At 44.0% G+C, this 12,017-nt stretch overlaps 1 protein-coding gene and 1 long non-coding RNA gene across 7 annotated transcripts in view; one reads left to right on the plus strand and one right to left on the minus strand.

Moving 5' to 3' along the window:
• igf2bp1 (insulin-like growth factor 2 mRNA binding protein 1) overlaps positions 1-12,017 on the minus strand; it is a 140,800-nt gene that overhangs the window by 78,552 nt on the left and 50,231 nt on the right. The window lies entirely within an intron of this gene.
• Positions 1,545-5,459, plus strand: LOC138746972 (uncharacterized). The gene is made up of 3 exons (XR_011347217.1): positions 1,545-1,602; positions 4,343-4,420; positions 5,244-5,459. It is a non-coding gene; the product is annotated as an uncharacterized lncRNA (long non-coding RNA).

Consider the following 12,017-nt stretch of genomic DNA (forward strand, 5'->3'; position numbering starts at 1 on the left):
GCCTGGATGGGAGGCTGAGCAACAAGGAAAGGTTGGGACAAAAGTTTGTCTTTTTTCTGGTGCATTAGAAGATGTGGTGGGGGTGGGGGGGGGGGGGGGGGTGACCTAACAAGTTTATAAAATTAATTTTTAAAAATTTTATTTTAAGAAGTTGGGAAAGACCTCAAAGATTTTTAAATATTTATAAAAATAGCAGCGCTGCCAAGCTGCCACTGGTGTGGACCCACGGAAAAGGAGACACAGCACTCCTCCGCAGGATCCTACAGCCTAGCCCGACTCCTGACGGCTCTGTACAGGCTTTAATCAGCCTGTTAAAGGAGCTGATGGTGTTTTTCTTTAAAATCCTGTGACCACAGGGACAGGGCCCAAGATGGTGACACCTGTGTTCGGCAGTGGCTACGAAGGGTTGCAGATTCCGGGGAAGCAGAGGACTGGTGCAGGGCACCAGAAAACGAGGAGACAACCCCCTCCCCACCCCGTCTGAGAAGGAGAAGCAGAGGACATAACCCACAGGATGGTGACCACAGTAGAGCAGTGAAGGGCTCAGCGGCTGAAGAACACACAGGCAGCGGGCTGTTTGTGACTCGAGGCAAGGGACCAACACAGGCTGCTGACGACTGCGGTCAAAGGAATCACATCAGGCTACGGACTGCTGGAGCCTAGCTGAAGGGGTATCAGGTATAGAAACTGAGGTGCTAGAGGATGCTGAACCCTTCCCGATTGTGTTGGAGATTCGGATCTGGAGCTTGGGTTGCTCATGGTTTGGACTAGACTTTGTGGTTACAGAGGCTGCAGGAGGTGCTGGAGGCGAATCCACAGACTCTAGGGGTCTCTCTGATTATAAAAGAAGGCAGCAATTTCTACAGCAGTCCAAAATAAGTTTCATGTAATATTACACCTGTTTTATTACATGACAATTAAGGAATTATGAGAATGCAGATCTTAAAAGCGTCCATAGGAGTTAAAGATATATAAGATATATAACTGATGTGTCAGGCCTGAGCCCTTCTTCAAGTATGAGTAAAAAGTTCCTATGGACACTGCAAGACCTGCTGAGCTCTTCCAGCATTTCAACATTTTCACTACAATCACAGTGTCTGCAGATGTCAGCGTTTCACTCTATAAAATTATTAGATAGGGTGGATAACCTTTTTCTCAGGGTGGAAATGTTGAATACTAAAGGGCATAGCTTGAAGGTGACAGGGGAAAAGTTTGAAGATTCGCGAAGCAGGTTTATATCCCAGATGGGAGTGGTAGGTGCTGGGGACGGTGGTAGAAGCAGATACAATAGTAGCCCTTGAAAAGCATTTAGTTGGACATGTGGATGTGCAGGGGATGGACAATATGGATCATATGGGATCCGTTTCAATTGGCAACATGGTCAGCACTGATATGATCAGTTAGTGTCTGTACCATTCTGTTCCTGTGCTGTACCATTCTGTTGGTTATCATTTTGCTGCAGGCAGAAATATTCTCCCTCTTCCTCTTGAACAGAATCTTTCACTGTGATGAGCTCATCCTCAGTCTTCATCTTTCCAGAGAAAGGGGACAGTCTGTACCCACTGATGAATCGTGCACTGGCTGACTTCTCGTTTCATCCTGGTAAATCTCCTCTGCAGTCCTTGCTTTAACACAGCAACGAGAACTGAGCCTGGTGGCAGTGTTGTAGTTTCAGAGCTATACCCCTTTCCAGGATAACCCACCCCCACCCCCCACCATGGGCTGGGGGAGGGTGGCAGGGAATGGGGGTTGGCAGTTTCGAGAGGGGCAGAGTACGGGTGATTGCTTCATGTGGAGCTACAATCGGAAGCTGGATGCAGGCAGGTGCTGGGCCCAATCCAAGTTCCAATTATCCCTGTAACCGGGGAAACGCGTGACTACAAAACACAGTGCATTCAAATCATTCCGACTTCCCGGAGCCTAACATTGATCTTCATCAGTCGGTTGGTGCACTGGAAGAATTGTCACTGAGGAAAGGCGCTTATTCATAAGACCATTCATCATGGTGGCTTATCGGCCCTTGCTCATTACGTCCCATCAGGAGGACTTAATGTAGCAACAACAGTGGAGAGGAAAGAGCAGCAATTATTAAATATGGCACACAAGTCAAACTGGTTCAGCAGTTGTAGGGGAGAGGAGAATGATATGGTAACTAAGATCCTTGTTCCATTTTTTTGAGGAGTTTGTTCAACAATCAGATTCCCTGCCTGCAAATTACTAACCGCAATTACCACAAAGCTGGACCAAAACAGCATTTCAGGGTGTTTTTACTACACTTCCATGCTTCACTCCACAAAGTTGGAACAAGCGAACACACTGATCACATCGAGAGTGAAACACAAAAGTCTGCAGATGCTGTGAGTGTAGTAAAAGCATCCCGAAATATTGGAGGAACTCAGCCAGTCTCACAGCGTCCATTGGAGACAAAGATATATCGCCGACATCGGGATTGAGCCCTTCTTCGAGGAATAAGCAGAATGAGCCAGAAGCAGGAATCTCCAAACAGAGTGCTGGCTGGAGGGGGAGTCCAGATCAACAGAGGGTGTTAATTGGATAAGATAAGGGAGGAGGTGAGAATTGATTATGTCTGTGTGAAAGGGGACAGGGAAAGGGAGCGAGACTAAGCTGGGGGTGGTGATGGGGGAAGGGGGGGGTGGTTTAAACGAAAGCTGATCACATTTCTTTCTTTCAACCTTTTGTCCAGGGTTTGCCTCTCCCAAACCAAAAGGATAAGACATACAGACATTTAGACATACAGCACGGTAACAGGCCATTTAGGCCCATGAGCCTGTGCCGCCCAATTACCCCCCCACCACCCCCCATTAACCTACACTCTTGGTATGTTGTTAAGGGTGGGAGGAAACTAGGGCCCACAGGGAAAACCCAAACAGACACATGGAGAATATAGCAACTACTTACAGACAGCGCAGTATTCGAACCCTGGTCCCGATCACTGGTGCTGTAACAGCATTGCGCTAATCGCTAAGCCAACCGTGCCACCTGCTGATGCAGGACCTGTCTTTGCAATCATCCCTGGGGCTGGTAGAAGGCACCAACCACACAGGCCTTTGGTATTATTCAGAGTGGTTATCGTCTGTGGCTGAAGGATGTTGCATCCCTCCCAATTAGAGTGAACAGCTAGATCAACAGATGGTTGGCTTGATTCTTGGTGACTCAGTGGTGGACCTCAGAGGATCATGGATTGGAGTCCTACTTGGGCCTATCAATGAGGCAGCAGCTCCCAGTACAATGCCAAAAGACCACTGCATCATTGACCATTTTACTTTTTTTATAGAAACATAGACACATTGAAAATAGGAGCTGTCAAATTCCATTCAACCCTTCGAGATTGTTCCACCGTGCAATACAATCATGGCCCTATTCTGTACCCGATTCCTGCTTTCTCTCCATTCTCCTTGAGCCCTTTTACCAGTAGGGCCAGATCCAATTCTCTTTTGAATGAATTTAATGAATCAGCCTCAACAACCTGCTGTGGTAGGGAATTCCACAAGTTCATAGCTTTCTAAGAGAAAAAGTTTCTCCTCATCTCAATCCCTTCCCCTGATCCTTAGTCTCCTTGTACTTGACTTCCCCAACATTAGAAACATTCTTCCTACATCTCACCTGTTTGATCCTATCAGAATTGTATACTTCTCAATGAGATGCCCTCTCACTCTTCTAAATCTCAGTGAGTATAAACAGGTTCGGACTTTATTCCCTGGAGCGCAGAAGAATGAGAGAAAATTTGATAAAAGTATGAGGGGGATAGACAGAATAAATGTAGGTAGGTTTTTTCCACTGAGGGGAGGTGAGATACAAACCAGAGGACATAGGTTAAGAGTGAAAGTGGAAAAGTTTAGGGGAAACTGCTTCACACAGAGAGTGGTGGGGGTGTGAAATGATCTGCCAGCTGGAGTGGTGAATGTGGGCTCAATTTTAAGAAGAATTTGGACAGGTACAAGGATTGAAGGGGTACAGAGGCCTATGTTAAGGGTGCAGGTCAGTGGGACTAGGGAGAATAATAGTTCAGTATAGACTGGAAGGGCCTGTTTTCTGTGCGGTAATGTTCTATGATTCCAATGTGCTGTTTGCTTGCTTCACCACCTGCTGTACTGCATCCCAGCCTTCACCCATCTGGTTCACCCAGGTCCCATTGCAACTCCCCTTTTCTTAATATATCACCATTCTGATAATGATCCGCCTTCTGATTATTGGCACCAAAGTGGACAACCTCGCAGTTATCCACATTGAGTTACATCTGCCCACACATTCGCCCTCTCTCCTAATGTGTCCAAGACACTCTGAATAAGAATATTAACATATGCCCCAATTTCTCTGCCAGGTTTTTTTCTAATCCATGGTAAGACTTGACCTGTGGATCCAGACCAATAATCATCCTTCAAGCAACAAATTGAAACAGGTGATTTAGCCATTAATCTCATTCTAGGTTGTGGGATTTTATTGTGTGTATATTGCATTTTGGATTTGTTCTAAAATGCACAATACTTTAGTACTTATCCAACTGTGAAGCTCTCTGGGATGTCCTGATCTTGAGAGAGAATCAGGTTTGTTTTATTTTTTTTTAATTTCTCACACTATGAAGCATATCAACCAAAATATGTACAGACGTTTCTCATTAAACACAGTGACATTTTCCCCCTTTTCTCCCCCATTCCCTCCCTCCCCCCTTCCCACCCCCCCTCCAAAACCAATAAATATTAAACATACACAAAACAATTAAACGTCTTCACAGGTTTGTTTTATTTAAGGTCAGGTTGGTCACGGAGGACTGAACCTCAAATTCCCTCCCTCATCCATCTTCTTCCTGGAGAATTCAAGATTGTATCCTGTTTCTGTTTGTACTTGGAGCCAGCTTTGTTCACACGTTTTTATTGGAATTATTGTGCACTGTGGATTTGGATGGGATAACAACATAGTGAGCAAAACCCTTGCTGTTTATGGGAACTTGCTGTGCAGGGTGACACAGTTGGCGTAGTGGTTAGTCCAACACCTTTACAGCGCCAACAATCGGGATTAGAGTTTGAATCCCAGCGGTGTCTGTAAGGAGTTTGTACATTCTCCCCATGTCTGTGTGGGGCTCCGGTTTCCTACACCGTACCGGGATGTAGGTTAATTGCTTGTAAATTGGATGACACGGATTCATGGTCTGAAATGGCCTGTTACCGTGCTGAATGTCTGCATTTAAATTTAAACTGCCTGAAGTATTTCTTGCATTATGACAGGTGCCTGCACTTCCAGACAATCCAAGCACCACATTTGATAACATCCGCAATTACAACATGATTTCAAATGAACAGTGGACAAATAGAAGCCAAATGCCAAGTGCAATATATGGCAAGCAAATTGTGTTCAACATTAATTCACATCATACATCGAAGAGAAAAAGGCAAAAGCACACCAACACACGTAACTTCATGACCTTTGACTCTGTTCCAATTACTGAGAAATTAAATTAGATTCTCACAAACACAGATTTGAAAAACATCATGATTTACTCAATGTGATATAATCAATTGGAGGTCAATGGAGATTTTGCCTCTTCCCCGATGATTCCAGACCTGAACACAAAATTCCAGAGCGATCCTGAGGGAGGGCTGCACACTCTGATCTGCCATTGGCAGAAGCTTTCCAACTTGAATGAAAAAAAGTTTCTGAAGGAACTCGGGCAGTGTCTGTGGCGAGAGGTGGAGAATTCACTTTTCAGGCCCAGGACCCTTCATAGGTCATTCACAGATGCTGCCTGACCCACCGAGTTCCTCTGAGTTTTTCTCCAGATTCCAGCCCTTGTGGTCATATTCTTGTATTGTACCTGGACTGGAGAACATGTCTTATGAAGAACAGAGGAACGAGCTTGGGTTTTTCTCTTTGAAGTGCGCGATAGAGGACGACAGGAGACTTAATAGAAGTCCATTGAATTACGAGAGACATAGATAGGGCAAGCAGCCAGCACATTTTTCCCAGGGCAGCAATGGCCAATACCAGAGGACATCTGTTTAAGGTGAGTGGAGGAAAGTTCAGGGGAGACGTCAGAGGTCAGGTTTTTTTCTAAACAAGAAAGCAGTGGGTGCCTGGAATGCATTATCAGGGCTGGTGGTGGAGGCTGGTGCAATAGAGACATTGAAAAGACACAGACGGGCAAGGGGGGCAAGGCTTGTGTGGGAGAGGGAAAGGTTAGATTCATGTGGAGTAGGTTTATATAGGTCAGCACAACATCGTGCGCTGGAATGTTCTGTGTTCTATTCAAACTTCAGCCTTGTTTTCTCTTTCCACTGGCCATAAAAGATCCCTCAACACGATTTGGAAGAGCAGAAGAAAATTCATTGCCAGCATCCTGGGATATCCTCAAAAAAAGTGACAAGAGCCGATTTCCTGGTTAAGACCTGGAAATTAGTCATCGCTGTAATCCACAAAATTTCTTCATTGGCTATGAGGATGGAACAAGGGATGCAAACGGTGCCACATAAATGAAAGATTGTTTCACCTACAGAACACCGTTAAGCAGTGGATGCATTTGATGGTCTGCAGGTTTGTAAATTGCTACTCTGCAAATTCTCGCATGAAGAAGTTTTCCTCCTCCCTCAGTGAAGCTCTCTCTCACACCTCCTCTCCTGTACTTTCAACTGTTCACCAGCTTTATGACAACAATCTCATAGAACACTACAACACTCTACGGGTCCTTTGACCCTTGATGTTGTGCTGACCTATATATTCCTTTAAAAAAACTACTAAACCCACCCTAGCCCGTAACCCTCTATTTTTATTCCATCCATGTCCCTGTCTAAGAGTCTCTTAAATGCCCCTAATGTTTCAGCCTCTACCACCATCCCTGGCAAGGCATTCCAGGCACCCACGACTCTGCATAAAAAAAAACACCCTTGATTTCTCCCCTAAACTTCCCTCTCATCACTTTATACACGTCTTCTAGTGTTTGGTATTCCTGCCCTGGGAAACAGGCGCTGGTTCTCCACCCTATCTATCTATGCCTCTCGTAATCTTGTAGATCTCTATTAAATCTCCTCTCATCCTTCCACGCTCCAAAAAGAAAAGTCCCAGCTCTGCTAACCCTGCTGCACAAGACTTACCATATTTTTCAATCCAGGTAACATCCTGGTAAATCTCCTCTGCACCCTCTCCAGAGTTTCCACATTCTTCCTATAATAAGGTGACCAGAACTGAACACAAAGGCATTTTTTACCTCACGGCCCCTCCCCGGCCTACCCCCTTCTTTATTCCCCTCTCATGAGAGTATGAGAGGTTATTATCATATATACGTGTACCATGTACAGATGTACCAAATATCTTACTTGCTGTGGCCATGGGCACATTAGATACACTGACTAAAATAGTGTACATTCAGTTACCACAATATGCCATGATCATAAATGTGAATGGATATATAAATAAATATTCATAGTTAATGCAAACAAAATGTGTTATTTCCATAGATCTTTTGGTGGTCCAGGAGTACAGGGAGGTTCAAGAGCCTGATAGCTGTTGGAAAAAACTCTTCTTGAATCTAAAAATTCTGGACTTCAGGCTTCTGTACATCCTGCCTGAAGGTAGCAGTGGGAAAAGGCTGTGACCTTTGTGATGTTACCATAGTAAACTTACAGCACAATACAGGCCCTTCAGCCCACAAAATTATGCAGAACTTGTCCCTATCTTAGAAATTACTAGGCTTTCCCATAGCCCTCTATTTTTCTAAAGTCCATGTATCTATCCAAAGGTCTTTTAAAGGATCCTAACGTATCCACCTCCACTACTGTTGCTGGCAGCCCTCTGAGTAAAAAACTTACCCCTGATATCTCCTCTGTACCTACTCCCTAGTTCCTTAAACCTGTGTCCTCTTGCAGCAACTATTTCAGCCCTGAGAAAAAGTCTTTTACTATCCACATGATCAATGCCTCTCATCAGTGTTGGATTAACCATTAGGCTGAGTAGGCTTAAACCTAGGGGACCGGAAGGAGTGGGGGGGGGCCGAGAACACAAAAAAATAGTTTAATTGAGTGTACACAAGTATTTTGGATGATATTTCAGCATATTTTTTTCATATCTGGAATATTATAAATATTACAAATACTATTTTGTTTTCTAAATTAGGTTCCAGACCTATAAATATTTAGAAATAATGCTTTTTAGGACTGCCGTCATGAGATTGTTTACCATGACGATGTTATTACATCACTATTTTGTTTTCTAAATTAGGTTCCAGACCTATAAACATTTAGAAATAATGCTTTTTAGGACTGCCGTCATGAGATTGTTTACCATGACGATGTTATTACATCACAAGTTGGCGTTAACATGCATGTATACAGGGAGTGAAGCCTATTGGAACATGAATGCCAGTATTGTGAAATCTATAAAATATGATGGTAAACAGAGACATTACTTTAGTAACTCCATGTTTTACTGCTCCCTTACAAATGGCAAGAAAATCAAGAGAAGTTGGCTGTGTTATTCTCCAAGCAGAGGTAGGGCAAACTGTTTTAACTGCAAACTGTTTTCCAGTGAAGACCATGATTGATTACTCGACAATACCATTAAGAACGTGATTTCAGGAAAGGGTCATTGCTACAATTAAATTTCTTGCTTAAATATATAGTGCATTATACATAGTACAACGATACAAGTTATTTAGCGTAACTTAATGTCACTTTATTCTATTCATCAAAGGGTGGGGCAGGGGGGCAAGGTCAGGGGGAGCCTTACTAAGACTCAGCCTAGGGGCCCAGTTGGTAGTTAATCCACCACTGCCTCTCATCATCTTAAACACCTCTATCACCTCTCATCCCCCGCCGCTCCAAGGAGAAAAGGCCAAGTTCACTCAACCTGTTTTCACAAGGTGTGCTCCCTAAACCAGGCAATATCTTTGCAAATCTCCTCTGTACCCTTTCTATAGCTTCCACATCCTTCCGGTAGTGAGGTGACCAGAACTGCACACAGTACTCCAAGTGGGGTCTGCCCAGGGTCCTATATAGCTGCCGCATTACCTCTCGGCTCCTAAATTCAATTCCACAATTAATGAAGGCCAATACACCATTTGCCTTCTTAACCACATAATCAACCTGTGCAGCTGCTTTGATCGTCCCATGGACTCGGACCCCAAGATCCCTCTGCTCCTCCACACTGCCAATAGTCTTACCATTAATACTATATTCTGCCATCATATTTGACCTACCAAAATGAATCACTTCACACTTATCTGGCTTCCTTCTTGAGGCAGCTCCTCACATAGATGTCTGCAATGTCTATGCTCATGATTATCTACTATGATGTCTCCCCTTCCCACTTTAGTCTCGATAAAGGGTCCCGACTGAAATTTTGACTGACCATTTGCCTCCATGGACACTGCCTAACTCACTGAGCTCTTCCAGGTTCTCTTTGTTCACTCGATGCAGTGCTCCCCGAGGCCGTTGATGGAGGCTGAACAGAACCTGCACAAGGAGCTCAGCCTATATACAATCTGCAGTGGAACAAAGCCACAGATGGAGTTCTGAGTCCTGGCTGACATCAAGTTCCCTGCTCCCAGTCTGATGCCCTGACATTAACAACTATCATTTTATTAAGGTGCCTGCCTACATTTTTCTCATACCTTGATGAAGGGCTCAAACCCGAAACGTTGGTTATGCATATTTATCTTTGCCATACAAAGTACACAGTTCGACCTGCTGAGTTTCTCCAGCATTGAGTTTTTACTTCAATCACTGACTTTCATGTTCTACTCCATTAGCAACTATCCAGGTGAGTAAACAGCCCAAGGTCCCTGCTCATAACGATAACTGACCACTTCCCACTGGAACTTGTATGTGATTGGATGTAGGGTGAATGTAACTGTCCTCCACCTTTCAAGCCAATAAGACAGAACCAGGAGTACCCGCCCCAAAAGCCTACTTCACCAGGTAACAAGATTGAGGCTGATCTGACTGTCACACTCCCCACAGAAACCTTTCACCTTATATCCATCCAAAATAGACCTTCCTCTGCCCTAAACTTAAGTCAAGGATGTTACCTGCAGCAAACTTTGAGCAAAAGAGTTCCAGATACAATCTCTGAATGAAACACTTTTGTCCATCTTAAATGAGTGAAATTTTATTGTTAAATATTAACCTGAGTTCTGAACTCTCTCACAAAAGGAACATCCTCACCACATCTGCCCTGTCAAGATTCCACCAGATCTTACAAGTTTCAATCAAGATCCCACTCACTCTTCCTAGTCAGTCTGACGTTCCCTTATTAAACATTCTGCCCATTCCAGATATTTTGTTCTTTAAACTGTTTCCAATTCTTCCTCCAGTAAGGAGACCAATACCACATACATGGCTCCTGGTGTGATCTCACTAATGTCGTATATAACTGAAACATCATCTCAATTCCCTTTCCAAACCAAGAAAACATTCTATCAGCTATTCTAATTGTTTACTGAACTGGAAGCGCTGGAGGAGAATCCACAGACACTCAGTGTCTCTGTTGTTTCTCTTTCTGTCTTACTGTAAGGGGTGCCGGGCAATGGCCTCATTTCTGAGGGGCGCTGGACAAAGTGGCGACTCTCTGTCTTCCTTACGGTCGACAAAGTCAAAGAATTTCATGTATGTTACATGTTTGTATGGAACCTTTACCTTTTTATTAATTGCAGCTCTTTGCCTTATGGCAGGCAGAAGGAAATTTTGTGTAAAATTACATTTTCTGTGTTATTGCATGACAATATAGGAATCTTGAATATCAGTCTTTAGTGAATTATGCACCAGGGTACTCAGTCATTTTTCGCACATTATTCCAGATCTTTGTCCCTTTCTCCTTATGTTCTTATCACTATTTCCCTGGTCCAAGTGCCCCCCTGGAAAGTTTACTTGGAGTCCAATCTGAAAAAAAATAGCTCGGGGCAGGATGACACACTGAAGTGTTCTGCAAGGCTCCAGATTTGTGTGTTACAGAGGGAATGGGAAGTGATTCGATACTCTGGAATTCCACACTGTAGAGCTGATGTGAATCCATCTCGTCACCCTTTGGCACAAGCCCAGCACAACTATTTCCTAATAGAGCCACACACACACTGAACTGAATTTTGGGCATTTTTTTAATACTTTATCTTATTTATCTCTTTTGAAAACTCCTCTTCTCCCTTCCCTCCGTGATTCCCCTCTCCAACCCATCCAACTCAATGTCCCCACTGTAATATTAGATTCAAAGAGCATTTACCCTGCATCCTTAACAGTGAAAAGCCAATCAAGGCCTCCCACTGCCCACCAAGCCCTACGGCGAGGTGAGAGCAGATGACTAAAGTTTGGAGAAAGACTTAGGTTTTAAGGAGATAGAGATGTGAACATTAAGGTGGTTGAAGGCATGGCTTAAGGTGGGAACCAATGAGTGATGGGCATGAGAGGAAAAAAGGAGAGTTTATTGTCATGCACATTGGTAGAAGGAATAAAAGGGCAGTCTATTATTTAGATGGGGAAAAAATTAAAAATTCAAAGGGACTTGGGGGTCCTCATGTAGGATACTCTGAATGTGAATTTCCAGGTTGAGTTGGTGGTGAAGAAGGTGAATACAGCTTTGGCATTAATATCTAGAGGGATAGGATATACGAGCAGGGATGAGATGTTGAGGCTTTACAAGGCACTGGTGGAACCTCGTGGAGTACAGGGAACAGTTTTGGGCTCCTTATTTAAGGAAGGATGTGCTGACATTGGAGAGGGCTCAGAGAAGATTCACGAGAATATTTCCGGGAATGAAAGGATTAGCATATGAGGAACATTTGACGGCTCTTGGACCATAATCCTTGGAGTTCAGAAGAATGATGGTGGACCTCATAGAAGCATTTTGAATGGCATGGACAGAGTAGATGTGGCAAAAGTTGTTTGCCATGGTAGAGGAGTCTAGGACAGAAGGAGCACAACTGGGGATCCAGAGTGCATGAGATGTGTTGATTAGGATGGGCTTGGAGCAGAACATCACAGGTCGCAATTGTGGGAGGGTTTGCTGCTGTTCTTTCTCGC

Source organism: Narcine bancroftii, chromosome 12 (genome assembly GCF_036971445.1).
Source record: "Narcine bancroftii isolate sNarBan1 chromosome 12, sNarBan1.hap1, whole genome shotgun sequence".
Taxonomy (NCBI): domain Eukaryota; kingdom Metazoa; phylum Chordata; class Chondrichthyes; order Torpediniformes; family Narcinidae; genus Narcine; species Narcine bancroftii.